This window comes from Petaurus breviceps, unplaced genomic scaffold (genome assembly GCF_028583685.1).
Source record: "Petaurus breviceps papuanus isolate PSGF00001 unplaced genomic scaffold, PetGlider_PUasm1.0 76, whole genome shotgun sequence".
Taxonomy (NCBI): domain Eukaryota; kingdom Metazoa; phylum Chordata; class Mammalia; order Diprotodontia; family Petauridae; genus Petaurus; species Petaurus breviceps.
In genome coordinates this window covers 14,042,764-14,055,987 of record NW_027186473.1, presented here as the reverse complement: position 1 = coordinate 14,055,987, position 13,224 = coordinate 14,042,764, and the positions used below count along the sequence as shown (strand labels likewise).

General features: G+C 39.6%; 2 long non-coding RNA genes across 5 annotated transcripts in view; one reads left to right on the top strand and one right to left on the bottom strand.

Annotated features, from left to right (window-relative positions):
- Positions 1 to 2,997: 2,997 nt before the first annotated feature.
- On the top strand, positions 2,998 to 6,665 carry LOC138174726 (uncharacterized). Its single transcript, XR_011171810.1, has 3 exons — positions 2,998 to 3,201; positions 4,398 to 4,479; positions 6,341 to 6,665. It is a non-coding gene; the product is annotated as an uncharacterized lncRNA (long non-coding RNA).
- Positions 6,666 to 7,709: 1,044 nt separating this feature from the next.
- The window catches only part of LOC138175034 (uncharacterized), a 19,827-nt gene continuing 14,312 nt past the window's right edge, over positions 7,710 to 13,224 (bottom strand). For all 4 annotated transcript variants that reach the window (XR_011171855.1, XR_011171856.1, XR_011171854.1 and 1 more), the window contains one exon: positions 7,710 to 11,830. This is a non-coding gene — a long non-coding RNA (uncharacterized lncRNA). The remainder of the gene's footprint in view (positions 11,831 to 13,224) is intronic.

Below are 13,224 nucleotides of genomic sequence, written 5' to 3'. Positions count from 1 at the left end.
ACAGAGCCCCCATCGGTCAGTCCCCTGCTAAAATCGATGACCTCTGTGTGCGCTTGCATCCGCGTGGGTGTTTTTCTTTTCTTGCAAAGGTGCTGGAAAATGAAGAGTAAGAATTTCAGGGAGGGGAGACCATATATTTCTATGGGAATAAAGTAGATCACAGAAGATATTTCTCATTTGCACTAGGTATGTATGGGTTGTGCTGTCATGGGCTGCATGTCACTCTTGTCTGTTGGAGACATCTTTTCAAACCTTCCCCTCCAGCTCCCCAGTCTGTAGAATCTGCTCCCAAGCAATTATATTCAGAAAATGACCTTAGCTTTGAAGTCACACAGCTCAGACAGACTGAGCAGTGTGGGAATGATACTGGATATGAGGTGATGTGGTTTCCTAGTCACTAGCTCTGAAGCTTCTAACTCCAATTCCTCTTTTTCCTCTTCGCAACAATCCCTACCCCCTTTAAATCACCAGTCATCAGAATTACTGCTAAAATCCAAAACTTTAACCCTTGCCTAGCCTTGACCCTAAAGAGTGGGATGGAGAGTGAGACTACGGGGAAGTTTAACCCTCAAAGACAGGGAGAGTTATTGATAGGTATCAATCATTAGGGCAGTTAGGTGTCTCAGTGGATGGTGCTAGACTTAGAATATGAATAGTCTGATTTCAGATCCAGCTTCAGGCACTTGGTAGCAAGTTACTTAACTGCTATATCCCAGAGATATTGGAAAGATCTTAAAATATTGGATATATAAGATATATTTATCTTATATATTATATATAATATATTATTATATTATATAATCTTATATAAGATATATATCTTATATATTATGTATATATATATAAGATATATATTTTCCAATATAAGATATTGGAAAGGGCCTTAAAAGAGTGGAGGCCAAACTAAACCTCTCCACCAAATGGGGGCTCTAGGAGAAAGTTACCGATGTGAGAAGAGGGCAGGCCTTACCAAGAGTTGTTCCATGTTGATAATGCTGCAGATGACTGGATATTCAAGGGCAAGGAAATAATATTTGTGAAGCACTTTGCAAACCTAAAAATGCTATCCAAATGCTATTGTTATTATTAGTTATCATTACTAACTGACATTACCACTACAGACATTGAGACACAAGAAGTGAGTGAGTTAAGTTATGTGGTTTTTCACTGGTGAGGGAGGAGGGGAAGTTTGGTTTGGGGAGGCCCTAACTAATTGGATGAATTCCCTAATCAACTTGATGAAATTACAGGGTGTGGGCCTTTGTCTGAAGGCCTCTGAGGGACACCTCCCCATAGAAGGTGACCTTTCCTGCTTGGCTAGAGGACACCTGCCCCTGCCCTGCCAGCCTGGGAACTCCCTATGCTTGTCTGACTGAGGCTTAAGAGTCTGGACTCTTGTCAAAGGAGTTACCTGCTTTCCATGGTCTATAAAAACAAGCTGACAGACAGGCTCATTTGCTCACCCTGAAACTCTCTCTCAGACTCTCTTTTTGCCTTTTCCCTTGTGCCTTCTTCCAGAGGTACAGCAAGGGTGGAGGAGGAATTTTTTCCCACTCCTACCCCCTTTCTCCAGGTGCAGTTAATGATGATTTGTACATTATATTCTTACCAGGTGTCCCAAAAGGAATATTCCTTGTTACCAAATAGCCGAGCATCTTCCTTCTGCTGTTTGGTTTGTTTTTCTGGGCACAGATCAGAAATGGAATCCTGAGAGTGGACTTTCCCACTACAGTGATGGAAGCAGCTGGGCACTGTTAGATTTCCTAATGAAGCGAATAGCAGGCACAGACATGTGTGTGTTTATTTGGCCCAGAGTCATGGATAATGTTTTTGAATCCTAGACTCCTGGTAGAAGTAGAGAATCATCAAAGTAGCCCATGAAGATAAAGGAAATGAAGCTACATCATGGGGGGAATAGGGGAATGAAGGAAGAGATAGGGACATGCTATCCCTGCTATTGCTGTGAATTACTCAGATAATATATATCTGATGTGAAAGAGGTTTCTTTTTTCAGCAGCGCTCAGGGTTATGTTTACCTTCCAGGGGGAGCCTAAATCAGAGGGTGGCACTTTGAGTTTCAGGGAGGTTCTTTGGGAAAGAAGGACTCAATAAGATTTCAAAAGCTTGCCCCCAAGAGCAGACCAAAGTTCAGTCCTATTCAAGGGAGAGTTTATGTGGTTTTCATATCTTTTCATGGACTTAACCTTTGCACATTGCTTTCTGGAATAAAATTAAGGCTATCCCATATTTGATTTGTATTTATTACCTTGAATGCTTGTAGAGGAGCTGGAGATGCTGGGGTCTCAGAGGTTATGCTTTTAGATCACAATCTGTGCCAACTACCACCAAATGACGAATAAAAAGTCAATTGTAAAATACTCACCTCTTGTGCCTCAATGTCCTTAGTGGTAATGAGTCAGATAGTAATGATAACTAATAATAACAATAGCATTTGGATAGCACTTTTAGGTTTGCAAAGTGCTTCATGAATATTATCTCCTTGCTGTTGAATATCCAGCCATCTGCAGCATTGTCAACATGGAACGTCTCTTGGTAAGGCCCACCCCCTTCTCACATCGGTAACTTTCTCCTAGAGCTCCTATTTTGTGGAGAGGTTTAGGCGGGCCTCCATTCTTCTAAGGGCCTTGTTCTTGGCTTCTGGACTTTAAAATGATGTCTCTCCTTTCCCTTCCCCTCCTCTCCCAACTTTCATATTAATATGCTTTTGTAGCAGGAGTACAGCATTGGTCTATGTGCAGCCCTCACTTCCTCCTTTTTTGCTTAGGAACTAGGGAGTCTCACTAAACATGTGTATTTGTGTGGTGGGGTGTATGTTTGTGTAATGTGGCAGGGAGAAAGGCAGTCAAGGGGATTTCCTGCCAAGACTGATGAAGGCCCCTCAACAAAACAATTAGGGGAAGAGGTTTTTGCTTACCAATAAAATGGCAGTCTGATAGAGATTTCTGCTGAAATTTGTAACCATGAAGAGAGACAGATAAGCCAGGCTGGCACCATGGAGGAGACAGTAATTGGAAGCAATGAGTAATGCCAGAGGCAGATGGAAGTTAAGAGCTGACACCAGGACTGAAGACACAGACAACTGAGAAAAACAAGAGGAACTCTCAACATCTCTAACAAGACCCTCTACACTGGAAAGAGCTACTACGAACAAACCTTCTCTATATCTTACCTTGTGTGAGTGTGAGTCCTGTGGGAGTAGTCCCTCATTTCCCAAGCAACTTTACTAGAGAACACTGGATTCATCCAGAAATGTGCCAGTATTATTTCCTCATTTCTGCCTAGATAGACAGATAGATAGATAGACAGACATAGAAATACATTAGATATACATGTAGATAGATAGACAGATAGATAAATAGACATAGAAATACATTAGACATATAGATAGACAGACAGATATATATTAGATATACATTCAGATAGATAAATGTAGAAATACATTAGATATACATGTAGATATATAGACATAGATATACATGTAGACAGATAGATAGATAGATAGATAGATAGATTGATTGATTGATTGATTGATTGATAGATAGATTTTAAAAAACTTTTCCAATGCTATTCCTTGCCTGGGTTTGTTAGTATGGTGAGGAACTGCATACCTGGAACTGAATTAACTTCTAAAATTTCCAGTATTCAAATTGGGTGGGAACAAATGAGCCAAAATAGGTGATTTACCATTAAAAGTCTTTGTGATTTGAACCTGAATCCACGAGGGTCTAAAGATGATGCGGCCTGTTGACTATACCTTTAAAGTGACTGGCTGAAAAGGATGAAAGTTTGTGCCTGGAGAATGTGAAAGGAAGAAAATGTAACCTGCTCTCTGGCCTGCTATTTAGCTTTTGGTAGCTTCCAGGGAACCAAAGTGTTGACCTTAAAAGACATTAGTTTGCCTTAGGTATACAGTGCCTTCAGAACCCATTGGATTCCCTCCCCACCAGTACAAGACCTGTCAGCTTACAGCTGGGTAATTCCTTCTTATAGAAGCAAAGAAAAGGTCCGCGAAGATACTGAGAGACTTCTTAGAGGTTTTAAAAAGCCTCTGGCCAGCTCCCAGTCATCCTATTGAGAAATGGCTCTCAAATTAGACTACAAAGCATTCAAGGTCAGCAAAATCAGTAGCATTTATTACCAAGAACATAATGATTGGGGGCATTTAATCAAGCATCTTCTCTTATTAAGGAAAACCCTTGAAGGTTGCTAATTGGTATTGGTGTTGACTGAAAACAAGACTGAAGGAGTACAGAGGGTTTGATTTTAAATGGGCTAATAATTGACAACAATGATGACTTCACAAGGCTAAAAGAAGCATCCAGTCCAGTGACTCCCCACCTTTTAAAATCCTGAGTATATTTTAATATCTGTTGTAGCACATACAGAAATGCTGAGGCTGCTAATGAAAATCTGAAAAGCCAGGAGAAAAGAAAGGCAAGGACTGTGCTGATGGAGAAGGTAGGGACTTTGAAAGGAATATATTTGTTCATCTTTGATATTAAAAGTATTCTACTATTTGGCCCCAACCTACCTTTTCAATCTTATTTCCTTTCTTTTAAGTGAACCCTCCCTCTACTGTACTCTAAGGACTCCTGGACCTTGCCAGTTGTCTTGAACCTGAACCTTCCTGTATATGGTGTACCCCTAATTAGAAAGAGCTTCTTGGGAGCAGGGGCTTTCTTATTTGTCTATGTGTATTCCCAGCACCTAGCTAGAGATACACACTATATTCATTCCTATTCCCAATATTTCCCTTATTTAGAATGCATCTCTTTTTCCTTATCAAAATCCTACTTATCATTCAATGGGGATCTCTTCTTGCTTTTTCCAGGAAGACTTCTGTCACCATTCCTTTCTATAATAATTATTAAAACAGTTCACAGGTATATACCGCTTTACCATTTATGAAATACTTTCCTTAGTGTCTCTCTTTTCCATGCCTTGAGTAGCCCTTCTCCTGGGGATTTCTAAAGGAAATAAAAGTAAATATTTGTGCCTGAAGTCAGGAAGACTCTTCTTCCTGAGTCCAAATCTGGCTTCAGACATTTATTAGCTGTGTGATCTTGGACAATCCACTTAACCCTGTTTGCCTCAGTTTCTTCATCTGTACCATGAGCTGGAGAAGGAAATGGCAAACCACTCCAGTATCTTTGCCAAGAAAACCCCAAATAGGGTCATGAAGAGTTGGACATGATTGAAACTAATGAAAGACACAAAGATGTTTGAGATTACTATTACAAAAGAAAAACTCAGTGCTAGGTTTTTTCACAAGCTTGTCAAAGACAATTTATTATCTAATCATGATGAGACAGAGACAGACCACCAGAGAGATAGAGGAGAAAGAGATAGAGGGGAGGGAGGGAGGAGGGAGGGAGGGAGGGAGGGAAGGAGGGAGAGAGAGAGAGAGAGAGAGAGAGAGAGAGAGAGAGAGAGAGAGAGAGAGAGAGAGAGAGAGAGAGAGAGAGAAACACCAACAGAATAGAGCCTTCCAGTTCTAGGTCTATGACACTATGAAGCTATAAATTCTCTCTGACCCAAACCCAAGGACCCAAAGTTCCTTATTAGGGTTTGATTTGCCAAAGAGAACTATAGAAATGTTAATGTTGGAAAGTGTACCAGGGAGATAATGTCTTCCTACAAATATTCAATCTGGTAATGACTAGTGAAAGGCATGCTTGATCACTGCCCTAATCAATTTAAGAAAATCTGGGTTTCTCCTTAAACTGATCAGGCTTCTGCCTGTAGAAACTGGTTAGGCCTTTGACAAGAATGAAGCAAAAAGATTTCAGCATAAGACATTTTTTTCTTCATTCAAGTGGGTCTATGGACTTTGGATGAGGACAGTACTCTAATTTTATTTTTAAAATTTTTTAAAGAAATAAGCCTTAATTGGTTTGCTTCCATTCTATGCTGTTGTAGGTGCATATATTGATATATATGCAAATAGACACAACATATAAGTAATGGGGCACTGAGCAATAAACCCAGTCCTTAGGTGATTGCGCAGAGTAGTCTGCTGATAGAATCCCACATAGACTTTGGACATTGGAATTAGGCATTCTCTAGCTAATTCTGATCTGCTGTCTGTATTAAAGAGGGCCTGGCTGATGGGCTGCATAGCCAGAAGGGGCTGGCATTCAGTAGGTCAGAACCTCATCCTTCTCTGTGGCTGATTTCTTCCTGTCTGATTTTATTTGGGAAAGAGAAGAGAGACAATATTGTAAGAGGGAAAACCCTGAGAATTTCCCATCTGAGGCTGATGTGAGACCTGAAAATACAGGTCATGGTTCTTTGCTCAGCATTTGTTCTTTTGTTTTAGGTGAAGGAGATTGGAGACTAAAACTTTATGAGTTTTCAAAGGTCAGAAGAATAAACCAGCAAGAGGCCCAGGGGTGGATTCTATGCCTGCTGGTTCAACATTGAGGCCCCAAGGAATGAGGAATGACCATTGGCACCCAGCCAAGTGGCACTGAGACAAGGCCCATCCAGTGACGATGAATCATTAGAAAGTGAACTTGGCCATGTAGAAGCTGTGTGGTCGAGGCCACTTTCCCCAGGGCCCAAGGTGATACAGGGTAGAGCATTCCCTCGAATTGTTGGTGGAAATGTTTGTACTTCTGTTCTTGAAATATCTTCAAAGTAAATATCATTTGTAAAAAACTAAATGTTGTTAGTTGGTCAAGTGGAACTGCGATACTAGTCACTTGCAGCTGGCAATGAGGGTAAACCCTGGAATGGGAGATTGAGCCAATCCCCTCAGGATTATCCTAATGCCCTGAGGGGAAAATGTGCTTTGTCACACTCTGGAAGTAGAAAGCCTGAGTACTTACTACACAACTGTATAGCTATAACTGTATCTGGTGCAGTGGATAGTGTGGGGGGAGGGGGGGAGAGTGGAGTCAGGAGGATTTACTAAATTCAAATCTGGCCTCAGATACTTACTAGCTATATGACCATGGGCAAGTCACTTAACCCTCTTTGCCTCAGTTCCCTCATCTGAAAAATGACCTGGAGAAGGAAATGGTGAACCACTCCAGTATTTTTGCCAAGAAAACACCCAAAAGGGTCACAAAGAGTGGGACATAACTGAAAAATCAATTGAACAACAACATATAACAAATATATATGTGTATATATGTCCATGTACATAGACACATTTTAGAAAACTTTGTATAGAGATTATGTAGTAGAATCACAGACCCTCAGAGTTAGGAAAGAACCCCATCAATACCAGGCCATGAATTCCCTCTATGTCAGACCAAACAAGTGAGCCTCCGACTTCTGCTGGAAGACCTGCAGTAAAGGAAACCCTACTACCTCATTTAAGGTTGACTTTTTTTAAATGTTTGTGGTCATTTCTTGAAAAAGTTGACATTAGGTCCTTGGCGAGGAATATCACCCTTTAATAAACATCATTTTCATGAATAAATCAGATTCAACTTAGGTTGTTTTGACTTTTCTAGGAGAACAACCTCTCTAATTAAGCTCCAGCACTGCAAGCATTCTACATCTCTCCTACAGTGCTAGGCTTATACTAACTAGGCACCTTGAATGCCACTGAATGAAAATGCACAAGTATATGGTGTTGAAGGGGATGCTCTTCTCTAAGGAGATGAAAAAGGGAGCAAGGAGAAAGGGGAACAGGAAGAAAAAATGACTTTTCCCTTTTTAGGAAGAATTAAAAAAAATAATCATTTTCACCTTTATTCATCACTTTCAAATTCAAAGTAATTTCCCATGCACGAGTAAATCAAACATCAGATGCAAAAATAGGAGATGCAAACAATTTAACCATATTCAAAAACACCTGGAGAAAGGGTAGCTTGCATTGTCCTTAGAAACATTAGGTGTTTAAAGGGTGTCTCTCCACCCACCCCCATATCCTTTTTCTCTCTCTCTCTTTTTTTTTTTTACAGAGAATTTAACCAGATTAGAATCCAGAAACAGGAAAACCCTGCTCCATTTCTAGAAGTCAGAGTATGAGCAGCTGAGAGGAGAATAGGGTATAAAAGTAGTAGTAAATAATAACAATAATCCACATTGCTAGTGTACTTTAAGCATACTTTGATTACAAGAACTTTGTGATGTATGCAACTATTATCTTTTTATAGATGAGGAAACCGATCAAAAAAGTTCAGTGGCTTCCCCATGGTCATACGATAGTAAAGTGGCAGACTTGAACCCAAAAGCAAATGTTTTTTTTTTTCTAATTTAATAGCACTGGGGGACAGCTGCAACAGAAGTTACAAGTGATGAAAACCAATTTTGCTCTGTCACAATGAAGAGGAATTTATGGTGAAATCTGCTGGTGTGTTCCTCAGTGTCTGGAAAGCCCCAGCCTAGTCAATCCTCCTGGTTACAGGCTGGCCCGTACTTAAAACATTCTAGATAAGAATTGTTTGCTGGTGATGATAACCAGAGGATCCCATGTACAGCCTCCCTGAGAAGTACTGACTTTGCTTTAAATCAGCCTCAATTAATCAATCAACCAGCAAGCATATTTATTAAGTGCATAAACTAAACATGATGCTAGACCTGAAGACAACAACAAAATAATCTCTTTTCTCAGAGAATTTAAATAATATCAATTGGTAGAAATTCTCATTGGTACAAAAGTTTATTTTGTAATTACTTTTTCAACCAGCAAAAACAAATTCCTGCATTGGCCATGTCCAAAGGGGAAAACAGTCTCATTTTGCACTCTCAGTCTTTCATTTCTCCATAACAAGATGGATCAAGGGATGGCCCCTTTAATTGGTTGGTTGGTTGGTTGTTGTATTTCGTGCTCAAAGAGGATCGAGATGACATCCCTATGCTACGGTCAGGTTACAATGTGTCCGACTGTGGCTGATCAGAGGAATAGAACTGGGAATGCTCTACCACAGGTTGGGCATAAATGGTCCGTGAGTACATTGGGGTGGATTCTCTAAATTTGCGCATTCTGCATTTCCTTTGAGCTGTCTCAATTCTGCTTTGCTCATAGAGCACAAAACCTTCTCTGATGTGGGCATGCCATGATGAGCAATGATGTGCCAGAGTCTCCCATGTCACACAATCAATTCCAAAGTTCTTGAGAGAGACCTTGAGAGTGTACTTATATCACTTTTTCTGATCACCATGTGAACACTTGCCCTACGTGAGCTCTCCATAAGATAGTCTTTTTGGCAAGCTTACGTTTTACATTCGGACAATATGGCCAACTTGTCAGAGTTGTGCTCTCTGAAGCAGAGTTTGAATGCTGGGCAACTTAGTTCGAGTAAGAACCATAATTTGGTACCTTATCCAGCCGGGTGATCTTTAGAATCTTGCTAAGACAATTCAAATGAAAGCGATTTAGTTTCCTGGCATAGGGCTGGTAGACAGGCATGCAACAATGAAGTCAGAACAACAGCTCTGTAGACCTTCAGTTTGGTAGTCAAATACCTCCTCTCTCCCACATCTTCCTTCAGAGCCTCCCAAACACTGAGCTAGGTCTATTCACTGGATGGGTGTTACCTCACTCTAAGTTGAGTACCTGAAAAGGTTAAAGTAGCCTAAAAGGGCCAAGGTCTCCCATTGCATCCTGGGTCATCTCCAGTCATCCTGAAAATATCAGGCCACTGGATTCAGATGACTCTGGAGGAGAAAGTGAGGCTGGTGACCTTGCACAGCCCTCCCTCACTTAAATCTGGTTTACTTGCAAGTCATCTTCCAGTTGTCATGGTCTTCTTCAAGAGAACAAAGAACAGACAACAAGAAGAAGAAGATGGTAGTATGTTCAATCATTAGTCCTCTGGAATCACAGTTGGTCACTACACTGATTTTAGTTCTTAAGTCTTTCAAAGCTGTTTGCCTTTGCAATATTGTTGTAACTGTAAAAATTATTCTTCTGGTTCTGCCCACTCCACTATGAATCAGTTCATACTCCGCTTCCCAGGTTTCTCTGAAACTGTCGCCATCATCATTTCTTACAACATAATAGTATTCTATCTCATTTATATACTATATCTTATTCAGGCATTCCTTCATTGACAGACACTTCTTCTTCTTACAAGTCTTTGCCACTGCAAAACAAGCTGCTATAAATATATTGTGTGCATCCTTAGAGTTTGCTTGTTTATAACTAAGCTCTCCTTCAATTTACCCTCTAATTCCCTCATCTCCTTTGTTCCTTTGTAGCATTTTTTTTCTTTGACCTGGAAACTTTGGATTTTTGCTATAATGTTGTTGGGAGCTTTCATTTCAGAGTTTTTCCAGAAGGAAACTTCTGAATTCTTTCTATTTTTACTTATGATTTCTTGAAATATGATGTCTAGGCTCTTTTTTTTCTTTTTTTGCTAACTTGTTTTACATCATCCAATGCCTTTTAAATTGTCTCTCCTTAATCTCTTCTCCAGGTCAGTTGTTTTTGCTTTGAGATGCTTCACATTTTCTTCTATTTTTTCCACTTTTTTGACATTTTAGTATCTCTTGTTGTCTCATGGAGACAATTTGATCCATTCTAATTTTGAGAAAGTTTGTTACTTGGGCAAGTTACCATACCTATTGTGTTAATTCCATTTCCAATTCTTTCTTCCATAGCTCTCATTTCTTTTCCATTTTTTCCCTTAGGATTTCATCTAGAAAAAACATTACTTTTTTTTCTAAACTTTTGCTTCATCTCTTTTGGAAATTCTAGGTGAACTTGTACCTAAGGTGTGTTTTCCTTTGAGGCTTTGCTTTTAGCTGTTTTGGAATAATTCTCTTCTGGATTTTTGTCTTGAGCGTTCCTGTCACAATGTTTTGTTTTTTTTTTAATGTGGTGGGATTCTTTTTTTATTTGCTCTTTCTTCCAGACTTCTTCTTGACCTCAGACTTTCTGTTAGGGCTAGGCTCTTTGTACTTTTGAAGAGAATGTCTAGGCTAGTCTTATTGGTGTTCTCTTGGGGTATTGACTGTTGTATTTTCTATGATCTCAGGAACAGCTCAGAATGGAGATATGAAAGCTTTTAGTTTTTCCAAAGTGGTCTGATCCAGGGCAAAGTCTAATCCAGTCCTGATGTGAGCTCTCTCTGCAAGTTCCTGCCCTGAGTTTAGATCTGAGCGCACACCTGTGGCCTTTCTCAATCTGGAGTTACAATAAATTGCTTTTGGACTCAGCTACTTTGGACTCAACTGGAAAGCTCTGCTTGTTTAAAATGACAAAACTGTAGGCTTCCCTTTGGTCTGGTATTCTTGACCTGGTTATTCCTCAACAGAGTAGTCTAGAGGCTAGAACTGAGACCCTGCTCCAGTCCTGAGGTTCAAGTCACACAGCAATGCTTGCTTCTGAATTTTTTCCTTGATAGGTTCCATGCGAGGTACCCATAGCCCACAACCATGTTTCACTCTGAACACTACGCTAGGTGTAGGTCCCTTCTTTAAAGCATCCTGAATCTGTGACCTGAAACTGGGCAATGAACAATGGAGATTTTAGGACCTTCCATCCTGGATCTGGGATGTCCTCTTGCCTGGGTGCACAGCCTGTCCCTCTGGGACAGGGACTTTGATCTGTATTAAGGGGAATGCCCCCATGGTGCTGTTCGTGGCTAGAAATTATCCCAGGGTTCGTAGACCTCTCTGTCTGTTTCCTTATGATGATCTGAGCTGGACAAATGACTTGTGATTTTTTCCTGAATTCCTGATCAGGATACGTTCGGGTGTCTTTTCTAGATTCGTTTGGAGGAGTTGGGGAGTAGGAGGATTTCTTCCTGCTGCTCTACCTTCTTGATTTTGCCTCTCCAAAAAGCTTTCTCCAACAGCTTTCTTGCATCCTTCATATGCTAATTCAAACTCTTTTTTTTCACTCTGTCTTCAGGAAGAATAGAAAAGAACATTAAAACTTAACGAGAGCGATAAGGTATTAGAACAACTAACGCATTTTTGCTCACAGTATTCAAAGAAAATTCTAAAAGGTAAAACTTTGTTTGATTTAATACATGTGTTGTGTTTTTTACTTCCACTGAAGTCCTTCATAAATACTCGATCGTGGTATGTAGGTGGCCCTAGATTCTCAAAGGCCCTCTGAACCCTGAACAGAAACTCTTGCAGATCTTATGAAGCTGAAAAGTCTTTCAAAGGTAACACATTTGAAGAGCCAGTGATGGGCATTGTAAACATCTTCAGTTGTTTTTTTAAATTAACATGCATTTCTTTTTGATCCTTTGATCATTGAAAAGAAAAAAGAAAAACAGAATTCTTGCAATAAATAAATATTCAGTCAGGCAAAACAAATTTCCATGTTGGTCCTAGGCAAAAATGTATGTCTCATTCTGCAACCTGAGTCCATCACCTGTTAGGACACAGGGAGCAAGCTTCCCTTTTAGTCTTCTATCATAATTGGTCATTGAATTGATCACAGTTCTTAAGTTTTTTGAAATTGTTTATATTTATGATGTTGTTACTGTACAAATTGTTCTCCTGGCCCTTCTCACTTTATTCTTCATCTGTTCAAAAAAAAGTATTCCCAGGTTTCCCTAGCTGTCTTCTGAAGTTTAGAAAGGTTCATCACCAGGTGATGATTTTTTGAAGCCAGAGTTACTTAGGAAAACTGTCTACTAGAATATAGAAAAACTTTGGTCTGTATTGATGGAAAAAGTGCTGTGATTGATGAAATTATATTTTGAAGTAAGACAAGCATTCTGATTTTATTTCCACTTTTTAGGTGGTTGTCTTCTTCATTTGTGTATTTCCATATTGCTACACTACCTTCAAGTTAGCAGAGATCTCAGTCCAATATATCTAGTACAATATATCTGTCCATAGAGACCCCCTTTACCAAATCCACAAGAAGCAATCACCTATTCTGAAGATCTCCAGTGTGGTGTACAGCACTGCTGTTTATGGTAGCAGTCCTATTTTTATATAGCTCAAATTGTTAGGAAGATTTTCATAATAAAATATAAAGCCTACTTTCTGCAAGTAAATCTTCTTTAACATTCTGCACGAACCCCCAAATGTAACTAAAGGCCTCAACTGCTTTCAGATTCAGTGTAGGGTATTTTGGATAATAATTTGTGCACATAATGATTCAAATCCCTATGCAGGGCATTCTTTATTCAAAAACTTTATAAGAAACCACAAATCTGATAGTAAGATACTTAATTAATACAAAGAACAAGGTAATTCACAAGAAAATAAATAGGAAATATATACATTCTTTGTCTATCCTCCAATGCATAAAATTGGCATTACCTCTTATAGGTC